Source organism: Manis javanica, chromosome 12, assembly GCF_040802235.1.
Source record: "Manis javanica isolate MJ-LG chromosome 12, MJ_LKY, whole genome shotgun sequence".
NCBI lineage: Eukaryota > Metazoa > Chordata > Mammalia > Pholidota > Manidae > Manis > Manis javanica.
The window spans coordinates 101,868,767-101,896,759 of record NC_133167.1 but is presented as its reverse complement, the minus strand read 5'-3'; the positions used below and the strand labels follow the sequence as shown (position 1 = coordinate 101,896,759).

General features: G+C 41.4%; 2 long non-coding RNA genes across 3 annotated transcripts in view; both read left to right on the top strand.

Annotated features, from left to right (window-relative positions):
- The first annotated feature begins 7 nt into the window (after positions 1–7).
- Positions 8–16,178, top strand: LOC140844822 (uncharacterized). The gene is made up of 5 exons (XR_012123319.1): positions 8–786; positions 1,278–1,436; positions 6,115–6,280; positions 11,672–11,919; positions 15,384–16,178. It is a non-coding gene; the product is annotated as an uncharacterized lncRNA (long non-coding RNA).
- Positions 16,179–18,829: 2,651 nt separating this feature from the next.
- The window catches only part of LOC140845246 (uncharacterized), a 31,618-nt gene continuing 22,454 nt past the window's right edge, over positions 18,830–27,993 (top strand). For both annotated transcript variants that reach the window (XR_012124040.1, XR_012124039.1), the window contains exon 1: positions 18,830–19,147. This is a non-coding gene — a long non-coding RNA (uncharacterized lncRNA). The remainder of the gene's footprint in view (positions 19,148–27,993) is intronic.

The following is a 27,993-nucleotide window of genomic DNA, read 5'->3' as shown; positions in this document are numbered from 1 at the left end:
CACTGGCTTTCTGTTGATTCCACTAAATCTTGGCAGTGGGTCATTGAAAGCCACAAATTCCGAACAGCCATGGTGTAAGCTGTTCCTTCTCTGTGTTCGTCTGTTTGTGAACACAGAAACTTAGGAAAATGTGAAGACTAACTATGGAAGGAAAATATGGGTGTCAGACAATGCAGCAATCTATTTTCCCCACCAACTTCCACGTCCTCGAGGTTGTCGGTATTTAACCTTCATGAGAAATTACCTGGAAGACAGCTACATATTATGAGGTCAGAGTGTCCGTACAGGGGTTTCCGATCACAAGGGAAAAGTGACAAAAACACATTTTTAATACTTTCAAACGATCACTGTTGACATTTGTCTAAAAGGATATACAGGCAACCAGTGTCACCATTGTCCTCACGGGAAGTGAACCAAGGGCTAGAGGTCAGGAGTGGCAGGTACTATCTACTTATACACAACTGATTTTTTTGCAAAATGACAGCTTAAAAGGGCCAGGAAAACGAAGTCTTATATATTTATGCTTCCTGTTATTTCATGTGCAAATTTTACACATTCCTCCCCCTCCCACCACCAGTTGGGCAGCTCTTCTGCAGACTGTTGAATCTGTGCATGATCCCAGATGTAGAGCTGGAGCCCGGGGACGCAGTTCAGCGATGGACGCCCTCAGAGCCATCCAGACACAGGCAGGTCCCGGTGCTGTGGTGAGTCCCGCTTCTTTCGTCTGCCGACCACGGGACCAACACGGGGTGACCTGTGTAAGCCCTTCCAGCTTGGACACTCCAGGTATGTCTATGCTGCTCATTTTGCAAAGTGAAAAAGTATCTGTTGACCTTTCTATCAGAGGAGATGTTTCAGTCGGCATTTGCTTATGAAATTCCAGCTCAGCCTGAATGTTGGATTTCAGGGCTCTGCTTGTTCAGCCCCAGCCGCATTTCACACGGGGGAAGTTGGTGGCTTGGCTGAGTGGCTAAGACTCACGTGTCTGCAGCTGGCTGAGCTCTACAGGCCTCTACCTGCCAATCCCCGTGGGCTGAATCTGAATACTAATTCCACCCTCAGGGGCCAACACACATGGGAAATATTCATGTCTCCTTCATATGCAAGTCTTTTTTTTTCTTTTTGGGAAAAAAAAATTGAAGAAGATTCTAGTTACTGTGTTAAAAGAAAAAATCATGTTTCCAGATGCCCATAAATTCATCGTATTATCAGAAGTAAAGAAAAAAAGTGTTTAATTAAGGGAAGAATAAAAATTGCCAGGCTTCTCCCTTCGACAGGTACCAGTCATTAGCCCTCCAAATGGAGTGTCCTCGCTGCTTGAAACAAACCCAAGAACATCGGTGTCAGCAGTGTCCGCAAGTTTTTTCCTCTCCTCACAGTCTGCTGGACTGAACTCAGTCTTGGCTGCTTCTCTCTGGCCCCTCTAGAACCTTTGAGTACGTAAGTGTTCAACCTGAGCCTGGGTTACTGTGAGAACATGCCCTTCCTGGGCTCAGGGGTTTTGTGTTTGCATGTTTGGCCCTAGCTTCTCATAAACTCTGAATTGCTTACGGTCACACAGAGTGGACAGGAGGGAGAGTTCTTGATGAGGGAAGGTCTTTCCAGTGGCCTTTTAAGGCATTGAGCTAGAATCTTTATGCTTATAAAATGACATCTAATTTTTCTGTTTCTGGGTGCCCAAAGCCTAACAAAGGGAGCTGACACTTTAGGGAGCTGGCCCCCGTGTTCTCTTGTGCTGCACATGGTCAGTTCATCTTGGGGTAGAGTCCCTGGGTGGGAGGTTTGGTATGAAGGGAGAGTACAAAGAATTTGGTATGGACCGGGTGAATGGGGATAAACCCTGGATATTCCAATTAAGAGCATTTCCAAAAGGCTGGACTAGTTGCAAACAACGTCAGGAACGGGAATCCTCCTCTGCCCCTCCTCCCACCCCCAGCCCCAGGAAGAAGCAAGCTGGCCCCTTGGGGAGGGAGGGTATGGACACACATGCCTAGAGACACGCTGGTTCCTGTCACAGCCACCGACTGGGCCTGCTGGCTTCTAAGGGGCTGGGGGCAGGGAGAACAAGCGTGTCCAGGGAAGAAATGTTCTAAGAGAAAATATGTCTATACAAGAACACAAATGCTCAGACTATGGTAGGTGCTTTCTTACTCCCCGTGACAATGAGACCTCCTTGGAGGCAGTGAGGACTTTGGGATCCTGGATGACCGCCCCCACCCACGACCCCCAACTCTAATTCATCGCTTTGAAATAAATAAATAACACAAATTAATTAAATTCCAGTTCTTTCCATCCCTGGAGACTCTAGGCTCTGTGAGAAGGGACTCCCGAAATCTGGGTTTGAGGCAGTATTTTTTCTATTGCTTTTTACATACCCTCATGAGAGTGGCCTCTTCCACTTTCTGAGCACATTATTTACAGGTCAGTTTTTCCACAGATCTGATTCCTCTACCATGATCAGGAGCAAAGGCTTGTTTTCTGTGTCTAAAGTTATTTTGTTGCTGTGCTAAAGTCACTGCTGGTGTGCACAGCATGCATTATAAATTATGCACTGATTATATATATGGCTGACTTCATTATCCCCCTTCTGCAAAAATCCCGGCTGTCCCACACAATTAGCACTTAATGATGTTTCTGTATTGTTTTTAAAGTGTTCCATATGTTGGGTCTTTGCTCCTCAACCAGACTACACACCTCTGTACAGCAAAGATCAAGACTGAATGAAGCTTTTTGGAATCCCCCCACCACAGCAATACTTATCTGTCCTTAGTAGCACTGTCTCTCGCTGGGCTGGTGTTTTAAAAAAGAGATGGTGGCACAAGTATCAGCTAATTTAATTTTTTTAGGAAAAGCTTGGACAAAGCTGAAATACATTAAAAAGAAAAAAAGACTGAAGGACATTTAGTGAAGCCATTTATCACTCAAGTCCCCAAAGAGCAGGGATTGAATCTGTTTTTATTCTCCTTCATCCCCGGCACCTAGCCCGTGGTTTGGCAAGTAGCATGTGTCTACTGAGTTAGCAAATGAATTTCTCGAACTCCTATTATGTCTAGGTCCTGTGCTAAGTGATGAAGATACAAAGACAAATGGCGCAGTTTCTTCCTTCAGAAGCTTACAGTCTGGGGAAGAGGAATGGCAGAACTGAAAACACTCTAAAATGTTAAAGAAGTGGCCCAAGAACTCCACTTCTAGGAACTTACCAGAGAAAACAAAGTCCCTGATTTGAAAAAATTATATGCACCCCTATGTTTATTGCCACATTATTTACAATCGCCAAGATAGGAAAGCAACCAAACTGTCTGTCAGTAGGTGAATGGATAAAGAAGATGTGGCACATACACACAGTGGAATATTATTCAGCCACTACAAAGGAAGAAAGCCTGCCATTTGTGACAACATGGGTGGACCTAGAGGGTATTATGCTCAGTGTAGTAAGCAGAGAGAGAAAGACAAATACCGTATGACCTCACTTGTTACGGAATCTAAAAACAAAGCAAAACAATCAGCGAAACAGCAGTAGACTCATGGACACTGAGAAGTGGCTGGTGGTTACAATGGGGAAGGGGGGAGGGGGGAGGGGTTAGGGTGGGCGGGTGGGAAGAAGGTGGGGGATAGAAGGGCACAAAATCTCAGTCATAATAGAAGGTGGTCTCCGGGATGGTAGTGCAGCCTGGAGAATATTGCCAGTGGTTCTGTAACATCTTTCGGTGCTGACAGATAGTAACTGTACTACTTAGGGTGAGGATTTAATAATGTGTGTAAGTGTTGAAATAACTGTGTTGTATGCTTGAAACCAATGTGATATTGCATGTCACCTATACTTCAATAAAAAATAAAAATCAAATATGAAAGAAGCTATTAGAATTCCATTCAAAGTGGTTTGAAATCAGAGAAGGGAGCTGCTAACCATCCAGGTCAGTTGGGGATATTTAACATTAAGAAAAAAACATTTGATGGATTTTGAAGGAAGACTAAGAATTTGCCAGGTGGAAAATGTGAAGACATTCCGGGCAGTGGGAACAATTGGAGAAGGTTTAGAGAGCTGTGAAAGTCGGTGTTTTCTGTGAAACCTATTGTTCTGAAGGTTAACAGATAAGGTCCTTTGAGGGGGATGGAAGAAATAAGTGATTGGAGATTTGTTTGAGAAGGTCTCAGGATTGATCATGTAGATGATGGGACCGGTGACAGCTAATGAGCAGGGAACTGATGTGAGCAGATCTGGATTTGGGGAAATCACGGTGGACAGTGTGGGGGCAGAGTAGAATGGGAGAAAGTAGAGGCAGAGAGTCCACCTTAGAGGTGACCATGGTACTTCAATTAGAGATTGTCAAGGTAGGAAACGAGGTACTGGGATTGGGGATGGAAAGAAATGGATCTGTTTGGGGGCTATTCAGAGAGCAGAGTCACAAGAGGACTGTGGGATTGATTGGCTGCGGGGAGATGAAGGGGTGAAGCAGGCAACGGGGGCAGCCATTATGCAGGTGAGTTCCCAAGCTGGCTGCTACCTGATGTCAACCTGGATCCCAGGGCCCATCGTCAGAGACGTGTAACAGTCAACTCCATACGCAGGGCCAGGGTGTGCCACCGCCCTGCTGTCAGGTTGGGCCAGTGACATGTGAGCTGCTGGGATTTACACCACGAGTGCAGAAGAGCCCACCGCTCCAGCACGGACTCGTGGCTGCCCCCTGCCGCAGGCGAGCACCTCCCAGACCAGGGCTTCTTCCCCTGGTCCCCACTGAGGGTCCCCACTGAGGAGACCTGGGGAGCAGACCTCGCTACCAACCCACAGCCTGGAGCTGACTGAGAGACCCACAGGTAGTATCAGCAAGACATAAAAATGTTTTTTATTGTAAAAAACTGAGGTTTTTTTGTAGTTTATTAATTCAGCAAAGCTGACTACATACAGAAGTCAATCAAAATTCTTAAATTGAAACCATATACTCTAATATGAGTGATCAAACCAAGTACTAATAGAAGTAACAGAATTTATTGAAGAGGAAAAAAATTTATCTTTATTGGTAGGAATAGTCTCTAATCAGACAAATAAGTAACTACTCATATTCCATGTAGCAGGTTATATTTTATATATATATATTTTTTTAAATTGGAGTATAGTTGATAGACATTATTATATTGGTTTCAAGTGTACAATACAGTTGTTCAACAGTTATACACATTATTATTAGTGAAGTTACTGTCAGCACAGAAAGATGTTACAGAACCATTGGCTATATTCTCCATGCTGCACTTCCATCCCTGTGACCAATTTATGATTGAGATTTTTGTGCCCCTAACCCCTCCCCCATGGGGAGCCATCAGTCACTTCTCAGTGTCTTTGAGTCTACTGCTGTTTTGTTTGTTCTGTTTTGCTTTGTATTTATATTCTACAATGGCACTTAGCATAATACCCTGTAGGTCCATCCATCTTGTTGTAAATGGTAAGATTTCTTTTCTTTTTATGACTGAATAGTACTCCATTGTGTTTCTGTACCACATCTTCTTTATTCATTCATCTGTTGATGGACACTTAGGTTGCTTCCATGTCTTGATTGTTGTAAATGATGTGGCAGTAAACATAGAGGTGCATGTAATTTTTTTGAATCAGGATTTTGTTTTCTTTGGGTAAATTCCTATAAGTGGAATTACTGAGTCGAATGGTATTTCTCTTTTTAGTTTTCTGAGAAACTTCCATACTGCTTTCCACAGTGGCGGCACTGATTGGCATTCTCACCAACAGTGTAGGAGGGGTCCCTTTTCTCCACATCCTTGCCAACACCTGTTACTTCTTGTCTTTTGGATGGCGGCCATTCTAACTGTTGTGAGGTGATATCTCATTGTGTTTTGATTTGCGTTTCCCTGATGATTAGCGATGTAGAGCATCTTTTCATGTGCCTGTGGGCCATCCGTATGTCTTCTCTGGATACATGTCTGTTTATGTCCTTTGTCCATTTTGTAATCCGGTTATTTGTTTTTTGTTGTTGAGGCATATGTGTTTTTTATGTATTTTGGATGTTAACCTCTTATTGAGAAATCATTTACGAATATATTCCCCCATACTGTAGGATGCACAGACTATATTATTACTGCTAATTATTTGCTGCCCTTCCTCTAAAGGATACTTCCATACACCATTGACATCAGGCATGGCCATGGAATTTGCTTTGGGCAGTGAAATGTGAATGGAACTGACATATGCCCTTCTAAGCATACACTTTAATGAGGATAATTTGAACAAGAAAGGATTTCAGGAAGTTGGAGGCACAGCAAGAAATCTGAACTGGTAAGTCATCTGGACACCCTTTTGTTGAACTCTTAAAGGGCAGGTGTCACCAGGATGAAGTCTTCCGACTGGCCATCCAGTGGCCTCATGGGTAATATTTCCATTATGATATTCTTCTCCTGCACACATCCGGAAACTTCCTCTTAGTAGTATGACAGATTGACTAGCAACATGGAGGAAATGGCAAATGCTAATACAATCCAGGAGGGACCAGGGTATGAAAAAGGCCATCGTTGTCTCGTGAATTTATGAAATACGGTATCCTTTCCAGTGGCTGAACTCTTCCTTTCCAGCTGCTCCTCAGTACAGACAGCATGCATTCCTCTCTGACAGTATCTGGGACACCAGTGATGAAATCTCTGGGTAAATATGGGAAGATGAGGTAAATAGCACCGACTGAGTTTGCAGGAAACCACGTGACTGTGTATCAGTCAGCGTCTCCAGTCCTTCCGCCGTACAGAGCCACTCCTACTCCCACCTGTCAGGCTCCCCTTTTTTTTCTGGGCTCCATTGTTGATCACTCTCCTTTCTTCCTGACACTTCTTTAGGTATGTTTATAGCAATAATTGGTTTTCAGCCATACATTTGTTCTTCTAGCTCCTGGCAGATCTTTTGTTTCCCAATGTCAGAGCCAAACAGACCTGGGTCCAAATATAGGCTGTACCATTTATTACCTGTATGTTTCTTAGCCATGAGCCTATATATTCAACTACAAAAAAGTTATATTAATATATAATGTATGTATATATATTAATAGATTAATATATATTAATATCTCCATCTCAGAGTTATTGTGAAGATAAGAAGAAATATGATTCTAACTTAGGTGGTACAAACAAATGTAAGTTTCCCTTACTTTCTGTTAAAGCATAATGCAAAATAATCTTAGAATGATAATAAAAATAATATTTATTGAGTCCTACTATGTCACTAGTGCTATGCTAGAAAATTTAGTCTTGTTGAGCTCAGAGTGATCATTTAATACTCTTTTTCTTTTCTTCTCCCCTCTGCTGTTCTATCTAAGCCTTAGTTTTCTGTAGACGCTGGAGATCTTATGTAGCTCAGACAGCTGTTGATGCTGATGAAAAGCTTCATATCCTGTTCCTGTCGTGTAATTACAGAACCTCTTATCTCCACAACTGGATTCTTTCTGAAGCACCCTCTCATTATCTCACTGCTCTCATCAAGAGTTTACAAGGCTCTTCAGTGTGTATCAGATTCAGAGCTTCACTCCCAACTCGCCAGCTCCTCAGTCAGCCCTCCAACCAATGTTTCATTAGGAGAGTTAATGAAACATTCCACCTTCTCTTTCTAACTCCCCCCAAGGTCTCCATCCAGCTCTCTAGTGGGGGTGAACACACCCACATCTCACTACCAATTTTCTTTATGTAAACTGCTTATGCTCTTCCTCTGCCTAGAACTAGAATTCTTCTTATGTCTCTTCATCTAAATCTTATACTTTCTTTAAAGTCAAACTTGAAGCCCACAAAAGCTTCCAGGACTAGCCCAAACCTCAAGCCTACATAATACTTGTTTTGTTTTGAAAATCCCCCACCTCCCAGATTATACCTCTCACACAGATTACAATCCCTCCAGAAGGTCTCCCTCCCTCTCTAAACTTAATCAAACCTAGAGGAGACAGTAGGTACTTAATAAGTACAGAAATAAATCATTAGTGTAATGATCAGTCAACCATGGGACTGTCTGCCACAAAAACTACTTAAACACCAAAAGATTTCAACTCAAGTATGTGAAGAAACTATCCCTTAATTGACATATGCTATATGTAGGGTTAGTTTTGTTTGAGAATTCACACACTTTAAAAAAACAAGCATACTTAAGAAAATTCCAAGAATTTTCAAACAAACTACATAAAGAATGATTCAAATGTGGATAGTTTAATAAGAATCATGTAGTGAAGAAGAGAGATAATTGTACAGTTTAGTCTCCAGATTATTGAAGGGTTACCTTCTTGAATGTGACCTTTCTGTCTTTTAGAACCTAACAAAACTACTGTGTATATGAATATATACCTTGTACAAGATAATAGCATCCAAGCTAGATGTTTTTCAGTAACTATTACTATTGTTATCCATATCTTAAAAAAGCATGTATAACTCTGAGTATAAATAAGTTACAGTTTATTTTTTAATTTAATTATAAAGCACAATATCCCATAGCATACACATACCTTCTTCTGTGTGCTGACTTGTACAAATGGGTGGGACTGTCATTAATGAACTCTCATAAGAGACTGTGGAAAACAAAATAGTTGTGGATTGGACTCTTCCTGGAACTCACTGTGGCACAAAGCCAGTGGCATGAATAAAACATTCATTGTTCACACACTTCTGTGATTTCACAGCATGCAAGTTACAGACATACAAGCACATGGTCTGAAAACTTCTAACACAGGGAGGGATTCCCGGGCCAGGGTCCAGGCTAAGGATAATTTAAATGGAGCCCAGCATTTAGTGCTGGGCTTCATGGCAAGTAAGAAGGATGATGATTTATGTGTCTTTTGTTATTAGACATTGACAAAAATCACCAGTTCTTTAGGAGATGAGCTTTTTTCCAGTGTTGAACTGCCAGAGAAACTGGTCCAGGGACACTGAGCAGCTAAGGCAGGGTCTTCAGTGGAGATTTTGAAAATATACAGCCTTTCTTATCAAGAGACAAGAGCATAATGAGCCAAGATAATTTGTAAACTATTTTACAGGAGTTCAAGTGATTTAATCTGCAACTTTCTGATATAACCATATTAACAGGAAGTTACTAAGAGGACTTATTGGGTTGTTTTTGTTTTTAAAGCTGCAAATAGCATGAAAAAGTGGTTAAAAAACTGAGCTTCAGGGAGTCAACTTAGCAAAGCCATTACCTACCTTATTACTTCGAATTTCCTTTTCCTTTGATTTTGGTTTATCTGTGGACTAAAAAAGCAAACCATTTGTGTAACATTTTACTAGTATAAATAAGCTAAAATTTCTCAAATACTGAATGCTTCTGGGTGTTTGGCCAGGTGTCTTTTCCTGCCCGGCTCCTCTGTCCCAGGGGCACTTGCACAGGCTATGTTCGTGTAACACGTGAGCTTGCGAGGAGCGGAGGGCTGGAAGCAGAGCCTCCGTCTGGGCCTAATTATTTCCGTAACTCGTCTTCTCTTTCCTTCTGGTGCTTCGCTTTCCCAGTGGACTCGCCCATCCCACTGCCTCCGCGGCCTCCCAATCTGGGCCACGGGAACGTGCCATTCCACTGTTGAACTCTACCCCATACCTGGCTAAGGCGATCTTTCTTGGCTCCCCAGAGCATTCATTCATTCATTCATGTGACAGTAGTTATTTCAGCATGTTTGGGCTGAATCCACTTCTAGGTCCTGCAGAGCAGCCATGGATGAGGCAGACAAGATTCCTTCCCAAACAGAGCTGTCATTTTAGTAGGGGAAGATAACAATAAACACATAAATAGAAAATATAGTTATTGTTAGCCATAAGTACCATTAAGAGACTGTTCGGTGTTTGCCAGAGCTTGCATATGTCCGGGAGAATAAGAAATAATTTATAGAAAACACAAATAATAAGGTAGTCGTATATGTTTTACAAAACACAGGGTTAAATTTTAAAATGATCATTCTCAAAAAATAAATAAATAAACTGCCAATTAAAGATGAAATAAAATGACTATCCTCTAGCTTCAAAGAGCTGGCATATTGTCACAAGCCTGTTTTTCTACTATATGGTTTCAGCCACCTTGCTGGTTTAGCCCTAAAGGCTGTTCTAACATTTATTTTGACTCTTAGATACAACAATGGTCTCTTTCAAATATCATTGCTAGGAAGCCCTCAATTTCAGACAAGTCAGTGACCCAGTACATTCCCTAATGCAGGCTGGGGCTCCACCTAATACTGAAGACAGTCTCAGAATGCTCAAGTGGAAAATGTCACTTGCAGTATGTCACCACCAAGGACTTAGAAATGAGGGAAAGAGCAAATGAAAATGCCAGGAAAATAAAAACTTCCAAGGGATCAGATTAGAGATATCCAAATCTCTTTGATGACTCTCAGGCTGGTGAAAGACTCTAAATAACACAATAGAAGATGTTTGCTTCTCTAAAGGATTTACCCTCTTACTATGGGGGTTTGTTAGCAGGGAGGGCCGTAAAACAGCAGTCAGAAAGGCTGGTGTTGGCATGCCAGCCATGGGCAGGATGCAGTCTTGACCTGGCAGGTGTCCTCATCAATATAAAAATGAAGGAATCAGGCAATTGAAACCATATGTTATTAAACATTTGAACCATAAATCCCTTTCTCTGAATCTATGCCCATCACAAAAATTTTCTGTGATTTGGTTTCCCAAACTCATACAGAATATAAGATCTACATGAAATCTGGGCCCACTTATCAGTTATATTTCTTATTGAAATGAATAAATAGGAATTTTGATTAATATAATTCAATGCCTTGTCAGCCTTTTTCCCCAAGCCTGATCAAATCTGGAACATGGACCAAATGTAGTTTCTAGGCTCCAAAAAGCTGTGGGCTGCATTGGGAATTTATTTGCTCATTTCTTCATTCAATCGAATATTTTGGAAGCTTCTCCCCGCCTAAGCACTGTGCTTAGGAATGTAGCATTGAGAGAAATAGATGTGATCCTGACAGTCACAGAGCTCTTAAGCCAACAGGTGAAATAAAACATGACAAAGGGTTCTTGGCATCAGTGTTTAAAAAAAAAGAAAACGTTTGAGAACTAAGGAATTACTGGCTTCAGGACGGCTTTCTGACATTAATGATATTTAAGCAGAGACTGGAATTAGGACTGAATTTGTGGAACTGAATAGTGAATAGACTGGAATTCATGCAGTGAATGGGACAGAAAGAGGGAGAAGGTAGCAGGGGAAATGGAGGCAAGGAGGAGAGCAGGAGGAGATGGGGTGACAGAGACAGGTTCAGCCAGGCTGCCACTGTTAATGCCTGGGGGAGGCTAACCCGAGAGCAGATGGCAGGCCTTGTGGTCCAGGTTTGAGGAGTGTGGGCTTCATACTCTGAACAACAGGAGCCACAACGTTACTTAGCAGTGACCTGGCATGATCAGATTTGCATTTTACATGAATCTCTGGCCATGCAGCAGCTGAATTATGGGAAAGGGAGGGGTAGGGGTAGACACAGAGCAGGGAAGCCAGTCTGAAGGCAACTGTCATACCTTGTGTGAGAAACGATGGTGGTCCAAGTAGAAACCACTGGATTGAGGGAGGGAGTATGGATTGGAAAGACATTTCAGAGGCGGAAGCAACGGCTGATGGACTAACACGGGTGGATGATGGTGGGGCGGCAGATGGAGGTGGGCATACGAAGTGAATCATAAGGAAACCGCCTGACCTGGATGCTGGTCTTTTCTTTAGACTTTTCCTGAACATGGACAAAAAGCACAAAGATGTGCACATAGGAAGAGAAGGGCCATCCCCTGGTGGAGACCCAGAGGAAGGTGCAGATTCAAGGTGGACCCGGCCAGCCCAGCTGAGGACCTGCCAAGCCTTCAACACTGAAGCAGATAACACTCTGCTGAGAATTTACACCTGGTCAGAGACCCCCGCCGTTCCTCTCCCTGGCTCCAGGAGATAGAAACTTCCTGAAAGTGAGAGACCAGATGGTAAGATACATGTTTGTACATTTACAGTATTTTCTTTCATTTCTGCCTTTGTCGCCCTGTACAGTCATATACCTCCCAGGATGTCTGTGTTCACGGCTCACCATCTTCCCTCCCGTGCGTTTCACTGCGTTTATCACACCAGCCTTGCTGGGTCTCGTACAGCCGTTTTCACGGTCACACAGCTACTTTGCTTGTAGACACTCAGATTCTTGGGTTTCCTTAATTTTCTGAGTTTGGTTTTGCATACTAGCTCCTTAATTGCCTATTAATGATTCTTTTATTCCTCATGACTGATTGAATTCTGTGCACTTTTAACTCAGCCCTCCCCCAGCCCCTCTTGCAAGGCCCTTATTTGGTGCTCTGGCTTATCTGTGTGTTCGCATTTGCATATTCCAGACACGAATTCTCACATTGGTGTTTTTGGAGGTTTCAAGGACTAGCTTTTCAGCCATTCTGGTGTTTATACATTTTTAATTATAAAGAAAATAAAAGTCAGTTACTGTAACTCTTACTCATGGATTTGATGTTCCAGAGTGATGAGAGAAAAACAGACAATAAAATACATATAGAAAGAAGAAGACAATTGCTGTGATGCCCTCATTAAAAGGAATTCTCAGGAAAGATACCAACAGTATTTAGTAGGCTTTCGGCAGTCTTTCCATTAGGGCTGTGAAAGGGGCCTTTATGAATTAATAATCATGGATCTCAGATGAGCTCTCAGCGCTGCCTGGAAGCCCTAATATCTTACCCGGGTTTACTCTCTCTCTCTAGTCAGTGACTGTTTTGAAACTTTCCTGCTTTCCTCAAACCTCTACTGCTTTCACCTCCCTCCCTCAACTCAGCTTCTTAGTCATCAGCCAAGAACCTCTCAGCTTGCTGTAAATGAATTCCCTGGCACACATAGTCAGCCTCTCTCCTGCTGTAACGTTGGGAGGTGCTTTCTCCAGGACCTGTGGACCCCCGCCCCTGCCTGTTTTGCAAAGATCCCTTTGCTCTTCTGTGGCTTCAGCCTCTCTCTTCCAGCTGGATTCGTTCCATGATCCGCTCTCCCACCTTAGAGCAAAACCCAACAAAAAACGATGCCTTGATTTACACTTCCTTCAGCCACTACCACGTTTCTCCTCTCTCCTTTATAAGCAAGTTTCTCGGTGGATGTGTACAGACTTACGTTTTCTATTTCCTCGCCACTCATTGCAAGGTCCACTCCAGCCACATCCACATAGTGTATGTCAGGATCTCCAGTGCCTTAGAGATCATTCCACGCTCCTTTTACCTGACCGCTGAACAGCATTTAACAACATTTAACACAATAGCAATTTATTTTCCTTCTTGAGACTTTCACCCTTTGGTCATTAAGTATCAGGATTCTAAGCTCTGTTCTCCTTCTCTACTCTCCTTGGAAAATCTCAGCTCTGCCAATAGCTTCGATCTCTGTCTACATGCTTATGACGCCTACACTGATATCTCTCAGCTTCTCTTAACTCCAGATCTTGCCTACTTTACTTCTCCACTTGAATGTCGCAAAAGCTTCTCAAGTTCAACATATCCAAAACGGAATTTTTGTCTTCCTGCTCAAAGCTGGTCCTTTCCCACTGTTCCATAGCTCAGTGCCTGGAACCACTGTGCAGGTGTGCAGGCAGGACCTAGGTGTTCATCCCTGACTGATCGTTTGCCCACATCTTCTAAATTTAATCCCACACAATTCTACTGATTTGCCTCCTAAATAGGCTGGGATTTTCCACCACTGTGTGTGCTAATCTAAACAACTTCTAAGGAAATTCAATGAAAGCAGGCAGCATACAGACTCTCTGAGGTTCCCCTCTCTTGAAACTCTCCTGCCTTCAGATTTAGCAAGTACCAGTGGTCATGGGTTTCCATAGGATCTAATAATGAACCACAGGATAACAATAAAGTAACTGCCTAGTGGCTTTATATTACAAATAAAAGGAACATTTAAAAAACTTCAATACCTAAACTCTTGCATTATGCATTGGTTACATTTTACTTAAATTGTACTCTGCATAAGGCTGACATTTGAAAAAAATCTGTGTGTAATTGGTAATTAATTATTTAGTGGCAAGTGATGAGGATCGTGGAAGATTAAAATAGGCCAAAAATCATACACAAAGCAGATTTTCAAAAAGGGAATGAATCAATAAAACTTGATTGCAAAGTTTTATTTTGCATATCCTCAGTTTAAAGCTAAGAGAAAAGTAAGGATTGAATGAAAACCTAGTACAAAAGGGGTTCAAATGAGGAACTATGTATTTTCAGAGGGGTTTAACAGGCAATGCAGTCACAATATACACACAGCACATACAATTAAATAGTCTTTTCATATCTAAAGTGCTCTCTTGGAGAGAGGTCATCAAATGTGTCAGAGTGTTTTTAACATGAAAACACCCTTCTTCCAGCAGTACAGCCCGGACAGTGGAAAGCTCTTCACTGTCACTACGAATGGCCAACCATGAGTAGCCATGACAACGGCCTCTGTAATGATTAGCAGTGTGTCTCTTAGGAAAAGGACACAGTTCAAGGTCAAACCCTACATTTGTGTAAGAGGCTGTATTCTGTTCCTCTGTACAAACTTACCAAATAGCAGCCAAAATTTGAGGCTCCTTCAACCTTGAGGGTGTTGGCCAAATGACCCTGCTAGCTTCTGTCTCCTGGTTCCTGCCCAGACCTCTGGTTTCTGTCCTTTCTATCCTGAACCACCAGGGTTCCTGCACGTTCTGCAAAGCATGTTGCTGGGGCCAGAGTTGGGATGGTGGCCATGAAACCCTTTCACGTAGTCCATACATAAAGCCTGCCGTGCCTGTTGGCCCCCAGTGCGGGCTCAGCTGTGAACAAGACCCGGATTGGAGCCTGCTTCTCAGAGTTGGGATTGAGCCTACTAGCAGCTGGCAGCTGAGGAGGGGTGATACCCTGGGGCTCCTTCCAGTTCATCTGCATCTGTTGTCTCTAAATGTGTTTGACCGTTCACCCATCAGTAAAAATTTTTTGAGCAAGTACCCCCAATATATATTTACTTATAAGTTATGCATGCAATTATATGCTGAAATCTTTATATTAAATCTTAGCAAAGCTTAATATTTTTCTTTTTTAGAGAAAAGCAGACCTAATATTTTCTTCCCACTCTTCAGTGGACAGTTTGGCCCGCCTCATAGTATGCTTACATTGCACTTGGAGATCACTGTGTCTCACTTTCGCCAGAGCCAACGTTATGAAACACAAATCTCTCCCTACTTAAAATCCCTCAATGGCACCACATTGCTCTCAGGATGATGTCCGGATTCCTTGACATGGGTTATAAAGTCAGTCGCATGCTGCTCTCACCCCTTTACTATCCCATAACTTAGGATCACAGTACGTGTGTTCTCTCTATGCTGTACGTACATTTTCTCCCTTCTTAGGACTTTGCATAGACTTTTCCCTCTCTATTGAAATGTTTTCTCCCCACACAGTCCTCCTGTGAACTGCTATTTCAGGAAGCTCCCTGGATTTCCTCCTCTACCTCCCACCGCATCATGATTTGGAACCGGCCCATGATTCCAAGCATAACAGGATGTATGGGACATAAATCACAGCCATTGTGATCATAGCCTATTGCTGGTGAGCTTGTGGAAGGTTGGGATGGGTTTTTAATTTAAAGGCTTGGGTTTAGTAAGATTAAAAGGTGGAAAATGTTTTGGTTTGAGATGGTGCTGCACATCAGCCCAGGGCTGGCAGCCTCTTGCCTCACCAAACGGATACGGGCTTTGGTCCTGGGAACTAGGGGGAAGGAAGAACGCTGCTCTTCCTCTTTCCTCTGCCTTCCTCCTTCCCGTCGTATCTGTCATCTAGTGGCGGTGTTTTTTTCAGATTTCATGATTCATGGTAAGAAATTAATTTTATAGTAGACTCAGTGCACACATCCATATACACACACCCCACACACATGTGTATACTTGCATCCATATGCACGCATTCATTTATTTGCCACTTTCTAAAGAAAGCCTACTTATTTACCTTATTTGCAATTGCAACTAACCCCCCATCCTGAATCTTGAACCCCAGTAAGCTTCCCTATTTTTCCTTGTCCCCATCAAATCTTTGAACATACTAAATAATTGACTTTATTGTATTTATTTTTATGGTCTCTATCTCTCCACTAGACTGTAAGCTCCTGCAGAACAGGATCTTTGTTTTGTTCACTTATTTATAATCCCAAGTACCCAAAATGGTGCCTGGCACATCGTATGTCCTCAATAAATATTTAAGCAAATGAACGAATGAATTGAAATAAATGTTTCATGAAACTTTACTATGTGGAATACATGCATATACTTTCTCATCTCATGTATTCAAATAAAAAACTAGGCAAGATCTACTAAAACCTTAAGTTTTGGAAGCACTCGCCTGGGCAGTTTTCCTAAGGGCTGGTGTCAGGGGACCCTGTGTCAGGGTCTCTTGGCACTAATTCCTTGCCCACTACTTCACTTAGAACACTTGATCTCATCCACACTGGTGTGAGTTCTTCCATGTCGCTTAACCACCTCCTTCAAATGTCCAAGAAAGCAACTGGGTGTGAGGAAGGATTACAGCCAATGACTGGCTTCTGATTTCAGCCTGCCCTGGCCTGGGCAGCCAGCAAGTAAGAGGTTACTGCGCTTGCTGCAGGTTATTTGCTTCCTAGGTGGGCAACGGAGCTAAATTCCATTAGGCCTGGGCACGCAGGAGGGCAAGGCCATGCATTCTACTCAACTGAAATTGTAACTCCAGCTTGAGCAGAAAATGCCACTGTCAGAAGTAACAGGATTCGGGGATCAACAGTGAAAAAAATCAGCTGCAAAACATTTTAACTTCGTGATTCCAGGATTCAAATTACATTTCCCTCGTTCCCCTCTGGCTGCACAGTTACTTCCTCAGCTCTTAGTTACTCTACGTCACTTTCAAGGCTTGATAACTGGGCATTTTTCTGTGCTGTGCCTTCCATTCATTTGGAGGGAATTTTGGTTTCAACTTTCAGTGACTTGCAGAGTCATGAGCTCCGATCATATTTAAAAGAGCACATTAGCATCAAATTATCTTTCCAAAACAATGCAAAAGGAGAATATATAGGGAAATTAATGTTTATTTTCCCCCAAGTTCATTTTTTCCCCTAATAAAGAATGTACTCTTAAATTCTAACCCACCGTTATTTCCTAGGAGGAATTATTAATAAAATAAATTTAAATAGATTTATATTTACTTAATAAAATAAATACATTTATTACTTAATGTTTTATTATGGAATCTTTCAAACATACACAAAAGAAAAAAATGCTTTTTTTCTTGAGCATTTTTGAAGCAAATTTCAGACAACCTGTCTTATAAATACTTCAGTGTGTGTGTGTAAGTGATCATAGGGTATTTTTAAAAACCAACCCCTCTAACATTTATCACTTAAGATTATTAACCATTTCTTAGGGGAAAAAATTCTGTAACTATGGTGGTGATGGATGCTAACTAGCTTATTGTGGTGATCATTTCACAAGATATACAAACATTGATTGATTCATTATGCTGTACACCTGAAACTAGTATGATATTGTTTGTCAATTAAAAAAATAACCATTCCTTGCTATAATCTAATATCCAAAGCACTTTAGAATTCCCCACTTTATCTTAAAAATGCCTTTGTACAGGTTATGTGTTTGAATCAGGATCCAAACAAATATGACAAAATACGTTCGGTTGCTATGTCTCTTGAATCTCTTTATATTATAAGTTACTTTTATACATGTTACAATGTATAAAAGAAAATAAGTAATTTCTCTACAGACTCCCCCACAAGCTGTATTGGCTGACTTGTTCTGCAAACTTCAGCATTTTCTGTAAAGTGGTAGTTATACCTAAATTTCTAAGTGATGAGTGCAAGTTCAATTGTGCAGTCAAGAACCCTTCATATGAGGCACGGTGTACTTTATTTGACATCACATCGTGTGTCACATAATGGCATATGTGTGGCATACTACTGTCCCATCTTTAGAAAGGCTGAGATTGACCAGGGTGTCCCAGATGTGTCAGACTGGTCCCACTCTGCATCCAAAGGACGTTCATCAAAGAAGTACCATTTTGTATCCAGACTATGAGGACAGGCAGAGCCAGTACTTTTAGTACAGAGCTGCTTGAAGATGACAGAGGTGCTATCAGAATATTCTCGGCTCAGGCATAGGCAACCTTTCTTTCTCCATTTCTCTTCATTCACCTGTTTGCCTGCCTCTGGGCTGTGTACTTGTCTGAGAAGGCCACTTTCCTGTGGGAGTATCAACAACATTGTTCCAGTGTAAACCCTCACCAGAGGTTTCATAGGAACCCATATGGGAAACTAGTATTTTAAATCATAGAAATTAACAATAGCGTGGTGTGTGTGTGTTCAGGTAAGACTGGAAAAGACTATCTTTTGGTTTGGAATAGTTCTACTGTTTTGAGGCTTCAGTGTTCTTTATTTGATGAAATTATGTTTCCTATAGCTGATATTTGGTCAAACATTAAGTTGGCAAATTTACTTCCCTGATATGTGAAATCAAAAAGTTTCAGACAAAAGGTTAAGATGATCCTAAACCTAGGAGATGTGTAAGAACCTCAAGATGTCATGAGCTTTTAACATTTTTCCAAAGGGGGCATAGGTTAGGGGGAAAAAAATGCTTGATTAGTCCAAAAGACAGTGGAGTCATCACAGGAGACGTAAACTCTACCAGCAGACAAAGGTGCCCATGACTGGTACAGTCTTATTTATTTATTTATTTATTTTTTTTACCTATAACGGCTCACTTACTTTCAACGACCCACTAAAAACGGTCACCATCAGACACCCTTCATACCTATAATGAAAAAGAAATACAAGTGTTGGCAAAGCTCTGAAGAAATCAGAGACCCATACGCAGCTGGTAGGAATGCAAAATGGTGCAGCCGCTGTGGAAAGCAGCCCGTCAGTTCCTCCCAGGGTAGGGACAGTCCCCCGAGGGCCCAGCAGTCCCATTCCTGGGTGTTGCAGTGCCCCGGGCCAACCACGCCCCGGAAGCGGCTGACCTGCCTTCTGACGCAGCGTCAGCTCAGCGGTCGCCCGGAGCTACGTCACAACGCTGCGTCATCCCCCGCCTTCCTCTCGTCACCGAGGCTTCGTCCCGCACCGTCACGAGCTGGTGAGTCCCCTGCAAGGAGGCATTTTTATGAGCGAGAGCCCACATTCACGCTCTTTTATACAGTATGTATACGTATTAACAGTTATTACAGTATATTACAGTTAGAATTGTTCTGTTTTATTACTAGTTACTGTTGTTAATCTTTTATAAACTGTGCTTAATTTATAAATTAAACTATCATAGGTGTGTGTGTACAGGAAAAAAATATACATATAGGGTTGGGTACTATTTGCAGTTTCAGGATCCATTGGGGTCTGGGAACGTAGTCGCCTCGGCCCCGGTTGGGAAGGGACTGCTGTATAAAACCAGGAGAACACCAAATTATACACTTTAAACGGGGGAGTTATGTGGTATGTGAAATTTATCTTAACAACAGCCAACCTTTCAAATAAGCATTGCTTTTTTAAAGACGTGAAATCATGAAATGTATCACTCATCTACTGTATTGAATCTCAGGGATTAGAGAATTTTTCAGTTAGAATTGAGTTTTTAGTCATCTGGTCTTTTTATCTCCTTATCCTTCTCATCTCCTTTCTCCATTTTCTAAATTTCAAATTAGTAAGACTGCCCATTTAACAGACAATGAAAGATAAATCTACTAATGGAGCTCGTATAAATAAATCCACTGCGATGATCAAATTGGATCAGAAGGTTGTTTAATGAATAAAGGTTTGGAGTAAGTTGTGTCCGATCAGCCCATTTCCTGTATTACTAATGGGGAACTGTATCTCCTAGGATAGATATAGAAGAGTGAGTTCCATTTTTAATTATGACCCGTTTTTAAAAAAGGGAGAATGAGAGATGTGGACAAAAGGAGGAAGAGAGACAGGAAAACCTAGGGTTGTTGAAATCTTGGCGACCCCAGTGTCGAGGAGACCTGAAAACAACCCTTAAAATATGATCAGAGTTGACAGAGCACGAAGCCGAAAAAACAGCTCCGTTAAATTTCTAGTCTGAGAGTATATAAAGAAAGCTACTAAATAACTCCGTCTAATGCTTGATAGCGTAAGACCATAAGCATTTTAAACCGTAGAAAGTGAGAATCTGAAATGCAGAATATCAAATACTAAGACTTATGTCAGGAATTCAAAACTCAGAGGGATCGCATGAACAAAAGCAGACCTCAGGTCATTATTCAAAACACCAGATGACGCAGAGGGAAAAGTAAATAGGCAGAAGGCTCCATGCAGGCCCTGCCCGGTTTAGGCAGAGCTGGTGCTCAGATGGCTCTTGACTGTGGTGAAGGGGGGCCAGGCAACAGGTTGAGAAAGACACTCCATAGGGTGAAGAGCAGCCCCTGCAAAAGTGAAGCAGAAACAGGTCAGAAGTCACGGGTGCTTAACCAGTCTGGAGTGGCTCATCACACAGAAAGGTCATGTCCTACTGACCTAGGATTAGGAGGCAAAAATTGCCCAGAAAATAGAGATTCCTGAAAGATGGTTGGAACTCCAGCGTTTTCAAGAAGGAATTTCATTAGGGAAACACACGAGGGAAAAAAAAGCAAGAATGATAGGAAAAGGCATTTGTTAGCAATATTCTTATCACGTGACCTTTTGAGATCATGCTCAAAATATTTTAAAGCCTACTTGTGCTTTCATAAGTAAAAGCACAGTATGCCTTTGTACTTGTTCTAAAGGGTTAAATGAAGTTAAATTTAAGGCCCAAATCCCCACCCCTTTTTTATGGACTCCGTAAGTTAATGTGTTCAAGTCTCTTCCACTGTTCGGTCTGAAGACATGTGTTGGAGACCCTCTTCCATCTCTTCTTCATTGCTGGTTGGAGACCACTTGCGCTCCCTCTGCAAGATCTCTGTCAAGTCACAGGAGACTCCGTTTAATTTACCACGCTGCAATTAATTCTCCCAAGAGGCCATGCCTGCCAGTTTAAACAGTGTTAGGTAAGAAGATGGAGCTCCATTTGGTGTATCAATTTACAGACGAGTTAGCGTTTCTTCAAATGAGCCATAAATCTTGCAGCTTCACCAGCTTTCAGCTTGATTTATAAGCTTCAGTTTCTAGGCACATGCCACACTGCACAAGTGTGACCTTCCCCCAGCGTTGTGACAGCTTTCTTTAGGTCCTCACTTCAGAATCTGATGTGCCAGGGAAGAGCTGCAGTAGTCGCAGGGCAGAGGAACAGGACAACCAGGCTATTTATAACTTTGCCCTTTTAATTGTCATGCTCAGGATTATGAACATGCCTTGACCTAAAAGTTATTGATCTAAATAGCCCAGTTCTGAAGTGAGACTTTTCTAATATTTAGAGTTAATAATAATTTGTAGTAATTACCTCTGAATGTTGTCTGTACCTACCCCTACCTTCTAGACAATGCCACCAGCAGGGGGGAGAGAGGAGCCTTGGGTAGGAAGAGAAAAGAGGTCTGATTTGTGTAAGGACTGCCAGTCCTTTATCTGGCAAAACAGGCAGCATATTGATTGGGGGCACTGATCAGAAGGGATGTTGGCATTGTGGAGTAATAGTCCGGAAAGCCGTGGAGGAGGCAGGCACAACCACTTCTGGAAGGCTGCCGGATGTGTGCCAGGCAGGAGCCTATGGAGGAGGTGGGGTGACCACCCTGGGTAACAGGCCAAGGGATGCTACCACCCCCCAGTGACCCTCAGGTGCTACTGATGGGAGGTGGTACCACACTGGGAAATGGGCAAGTAAAAATCAGGGCTAGCTTCCTGAGTTGGTGACTTGGTTTCATATAAATGGTATCATATGATATGTGGTCTTTTGTGACCAGCTTCCTTCACTTAGCATGTGTGGTTTAATGCTCTGCTGTTGCCATTTTGAAATTCTTAATAATTGTATTTTTGTATTTGTGTTTTGTAAGTGAAGTCGCAAGGGACAATGGCAGTCGGCCTGATGGCCACATACACACACATGCATGCCTTGAGGACAGTGTGGGCACTGTGGACTCCGGAGGTGCTCAGGCCAGGGCCGGGCCCTGCTGGGGGCGATGACAGTTACTGTGGCAGTACAGCCACTGGGGAAAAGAGTGGCTCCAGATGGGGGCAGCGCCGGGACCTGTGAGGAGTGCAGCTTGACCTCTGTGTCCAGAGCTCATCCTTGCCAAGTCTTCACAGGTATTAACTCTGGCTGGAGCATCAGAAAAGGAACTGTGGGTGCTCAAGCAGTAAAGTTTGCCAAAAAATTATTACAAAATAAAGTATAATCATGGTCATTGCAATAAAGCATATCAGGAAGTTATTAGAATCCTCAAAGAGTTTAGGATCTCCTGTTTTTACAACTGCTGAAATATTGCAAAGCAAATATCCACAGGCTTGAAAATTAAATTTAAAGGTCTTTGTATTCAACAGAAATAGCATTATTTTTATAAAAAGCTTCAAATGAACCAGTTACTAATGAGAAAGAAAATTTTTAAATTAAATTTTCCTTGTAATTGAAGATACAATTATAGAATGCATATAGAAGTGTCTTAAGTTATATAAAAATCATGAAGCCATTTCAGAAACCTCTACAAATTAGAAGAAATGCCAGAGAAAACCTTAAAATACCCAATGTGTAAATTTTAAATTTGTATGAGTTAAATCCTATTTAGAAAAATTGTCCTGTTAGAACCATCATCTCTCATTATGCTAAACTTTACATTTCAAAATAATTTACCAAATATATCCCAATGCAGTTACAGACCATAATACTCCTCACAACTCTAGAAGTAGTTTCATCCTTCTCAAAATAAAAAATTATAAAAAATTATTGATTTTGCATTTGCCAAGAGTGGCTTATATTGCTTTCAATTGTATTGATTGAAAATGAAATTGCTTAAAGTATAATTTTTGATGTTCTAGTAAATGAATTTACAGAAAAGCAAGTCAGAAAAAAATCTTGTGTTCAAGATACCACATTTTTAAAGTATCATTATTTATCATATTATATGAAATTATGACAGACAATGGAATATTATTCATTGCAAAGGGAAATGAACTATAAAGCCATGAAAAGACATGGAGGAATGTAAAATGCATACTTACGCAGTAAAAAGGCCAATCTGAAAAGGCTACATACAGCCTGTCAGCCTAAAACTGCTCTGAAAAATATATCTATTTAAAAAGGGAAAAATGGGCAAAAGATCTGCACACACCCCCAAAGAAGATACACAGATGGCAAATAATATGAAAAGATAATCAAAATCCTACATCATTAGGGAATTGCAAATTAAAACAGCAATGAGACACCACTGTGTACCTTTCAGAATGGGGAAAGTCCAAACACTGACAACAGCAAAAGCTGGTGAGGATGTGGACACAGGAACCTCACTCATTGCCGGTGTGAAGGCCAAATGGTACAACTACTTGAGAAGACAGTTTGGCCGTTTCTTACAAAGCTTACATGCTCTTACCACATGCATTTATTCAGAGGACTCGAAAACTATGTCCACACGTGAATCTGCCCATGGATGGTTATGCAGCTGTGTTCATAATTGTCTAAACTTGGAAGCAACTCCGATGTCCTTTGGTAGGTGAGTGGATAAACTGTGTTACATCCAGACAAGGGATTAAAAAAAGATGAGCTACCAAGTCATAAAAAGACACGGAGAAACCTTAAATGCATATTACTAAGTGAAGGAAGCCAATCTGGAAAGGCTACCTGGTGTATGATTCCAACTATATGACATTCTGGAAAAGGCAAACCCATAAAAGTTAACATAGAGCAGCAAAGGGATCAGTCGTTACCAGGGGTTATGAGGAGGGAAGGATGAATAGGAGGAGAACCGAGGATTTTTAGAGTAGTGACACTGTACAGTAGCACATTATAATGGTGGATACATGTCATTATACATTGGGCAGAACCCATGGAATGTACAACAGCAAGGGCGAACCTTAATGTAAACCTAATGAGGTGTCCGTGTGGGTTCATCAGTTGTAACAAACGTAAGCTCTGATGTACAATGTTGACGGGGAAGGCTGCACATGTGTTGGGGCAGAGCATATGGGGACTCTTTATTTTCTGCTCTATTTTGCTGTGAACCCAAAAATGTCTCTTAAAAAAAAAGCCATTTTTTTTAAAGCTGGTTAAAAAAAGGGAGACACAAAAAAAAGCAAGAAAAGGGAATTTGTTAAGAGATCAAAAATACCAAAAAAACTACTTCCAGATATGGCCCAGGTGTTGGAACTATCCAACAGGTTCTTTAAAGTAGCTCTGGTTAATATGTTAAAGGAACTCGTGAAAAATGTGGATAGTATACATTAACAAAAGAGAAGTTTTATCAGAGAGATAGAAACTATAAAAAACAGGAAAATGGAAATTCTAGAAATAAAAATCCATGATATTAGAAATGAAGAGCTCCTATTATGAGCTTATCAGCAGATTGGAAAGAGCTGAGGAAACGATCAATAATTATGAAGGCAGGTTCATAGAAATTATATGAACTGAAACAAAGAGAAAGGTAAGTATTTTGTTTTTAAAGCTTGTAGCACCCAAGAGCTTTGGGACTATTGGACAACCCAACATGTATAAAATTGGAGTTCCAGGAGGAAAAGAGAGAGAATAGCACCAAAGAAATATTTGAAGAGATAATTGTTGAGAATTTTCCAAAATTAATGAAAGAAAACAAATAAAAAACCAGAGAAATTAAAAAAACAGAGAGACCCCCCCAAGCTGAGGGCAAAAAAAAAAATCACCTAGGCACTTCCTGGTCAAATTGCTAAAAACCATGTATAAAGATAAAATCTTGAATGTGGTACATATACACAGTGGAATATTATTCAGCCATAAAAAGAAAAGAAATCCTGCCATTTTCAACAACATGGATGGACCTAGAGGATATTCTGCTCAGTAAAATAAGCCAAGTGGAGAAAGACAAATACCACATAATTTCACTTACTTGTGGAATCTTAAAAACAAAGCAAAACAGAAGGAACAAAACAGCAGTAGACTCATAGACTTTGAGAAGTGACTAGTGGTTACCAAAGGGAAGAGGTTGGGGCAGGTTGTAGGGAAGAGGTAGGGGAGTAAAGGGGCATCATAATTCATAATCATGATATAAGTTGGTTACTGGGACGGTAGTCCAGCAAGGAGAATGTAGTCAGTGATTCTGAAACATCTTTCTATGTTGATAGATAGTAACTGCACTAGAGGGGGTGAGGATTTACTAATATGGGTAACTGTTGAAACACTGTGTTGTGTACTTGAAACCAACATAAGATTATTTATCAACAATACTATAATAAAAATTACAAAAAAGCTAAAATCTTGAAGGTGGTCAGAATAAAAAGATCTTTATATTCTAATTTGCATTTCCCTGATGACATATGATGTGGAGTATCTTTTCATATGCTTATTTGCCATCTGTACATCTTTGGTGAAGGGTCTTTTAAGGCGTTTGGTGCATTTCAGTGTTTTTGTATTCTTACTGTTGAGTTTTAAGACTACTTTGTATGTTTTGGACAATAGTCATTTATCTGGTGTGTCTTTTGCAAATATTTTCTCCCAGAGTGTGCTTTGTCTGTTCATCCTCTTCATGGTGTGTTTCACAGAGAGCTAACTTTTCAAGTTAAAGAAGGCTAGTTTATCCTTTCTTTCATGGATCATGTGTTGGGTGTTGTATCTAAAAAGTCACAGCCATGCCCAAGGTCATGCAGGGTTTCTCTCATGTTATCTTCTAGAGGTTTTATAGTTTTACATTTACATTTAGGTCTCTGATCCCTTTGAGTTAATTTTTGTGATGGGCGTGAGGTTTGTGTCTAGATTTATTGTTTTTGCATGTGGATGTCCAGTTGTTCCATCACTGTTTGTTGAAAAGTCTATATTCTGACTATTTTTACCAGTTTTCTCATTGCTTTTATAGAAGAAAAAATGTTCATAGGTCTCACTGTGTTGTTTTTCTGATGTCAGCTCCCAGTTGGTAGCACTGGTGTTGAGGTCATCGTATTTGACCTTCCTTCCTGTTCATGTCCGTAGTTTTAACATATTGCATTACAACCACTCTGTCCCCCTGAAGGTTCTGATGAGACCTATAGCCTTGTGCTGTTGGCATTGCAACCTGATGCATCTACCACTTATATTTGTGAGGAAGCTCTTTAGATTTTCTTTTGAGTCATAGTACTCAGTGTTGTAAAGCATCTTGGGACAGACTGTCCTTCGGGGACCAAAGTAAACAAATGAAAACCAAATGGTCACTTAGTAGCTTTAATTCATTTTGTTTCATTGGGCTCTGCACTTTTCATGCTCTTGTCACCTAATTATCTGTCAATTATATTCATAACTGTTTCTTAATTTGCAGTAATTTTGTCACTCAGAGGATAATTGTTAATTATTTTTCCCTATGATTATCATGGAAGCAAAACAAGGCTCTTGAAAACTGTGAAATTAAGTCAGAAGGGAATTGCAAACCGTCGCGTTCCGCTTTCCTCTGACATCCCACATGGTGTCTGTGGTTTGTATTCATAGTGATGCAAAATGACAGGTGTCGGAAGCAGATATTTCCAGCATATTAATAAGAACAGTGCACTGGCCCCTTCCTTATTGGTAGGTATGGCGTGCTAAAGAATGCTGAGAACTCTCAGACATCAGGAAAAAAGGCTCACGCACTCGCTGCCATCAGTTAGTTGGGTTCTGGATCAGTAAACGGAAGTCAGACGTCTGAGGCAGTGCCCATTCCCCCCCGACTGCCATGGCCGGCTGTGTCTCTTGTGGAATGCGCTAAGGGTACCTACCAGCTCATAGGTTGAACTAGGAAGGCTAATAGGCAGACAGGGGCAGCTCATGCGTTCAGCATCACAATAAGGGGTAGAGAGATGCACAATTTTCCACATGTCTGAAGCTTATTTCTTTAAGCTTTGAAATGTTAGTTTCATCAATTTTGGGGAAAAAACCCTCTAAAACTTATCACATAAGTAACCGCTCTTTTAAAGTGAGTAGCATGAAGCATAATTTCAGTATCACCTTTGTCTCAGGCCCATCAGTAAGAAAGCTGAGTAGGCACTTCTACTGTGTGACATGGCACAGGGGCCAAAGAGCTGAGTTACTGTTTACAAAGTGCTCAGAGTAGTGCCTGTATGTAGGAAGCACAAAATAAATGTGAGGTGGTTTTTCATTTGTTTGTGAACTAACAGCACCTGCCGTGTCTTTCCCAACCTTATAAGCAAACATACAGTGGTTTTACTCTTTGCTAATAGTTTAATTGTTTCCATACCCATTTCTCATTCTTTTCAACAGCAGTTTTTCTGAAAGACAAGTCTTCCTGTAATTGGCATAGCTACTTCCTCACTGTTGGTCTCACCTGAATCTGGTTTCCTGCAGGATCTGTATTTTTGAAAGTCACTAATAAGCCCCAAAGTTCAGGAAGAAGTTTCTCCTTCTTAAAGTTTTAGAGGCATTTGACCCCTGATATATGTTGTTTTTACAGCTTCATGGACACTGTGGTGCAGAATTCTCCAGTCCCTCTGACCCGTTTCCTGTCTCCTTTGCCCCTTCTTATGTCCCAAGAACAAAGATTCTTCGGAGTTTTGTGCTGAGCTAACCTCTCCTCCTTCTCTGTTGCATCGGTGGGCAAGCTCATCCATTTTCCCAGGGTCAGCCTTTGTTGCTGGGAGCGGGGAATAGATGCTGAGTGCGCCAAGGGGCGTCCTGCAGATGCTGTCTGGGTGTCCAGCAAGTCAGTTCAATTCTGACTCCAGCTACCTGGAATGAGTGCTAGATCCCACGAATTTAAGGATTCAGCTCCACAAGACTGCCCCACTTCAGATGCCACTTGCAGGTCCTGGCCATCCATACTTCTGACCAGCCAGCTACCAATCAGGGGTTCTAGTGACTCTCTCTTCAGGGTCAGTAATTTGCTAGAACACGTCATTGAGAACTCAGAGAAATATCATGCTTAGGTTACTGGTTTATAATAAAGGATACAACTCAGAGCAGCAGGTGGCAGAGATGCATAGAGTAA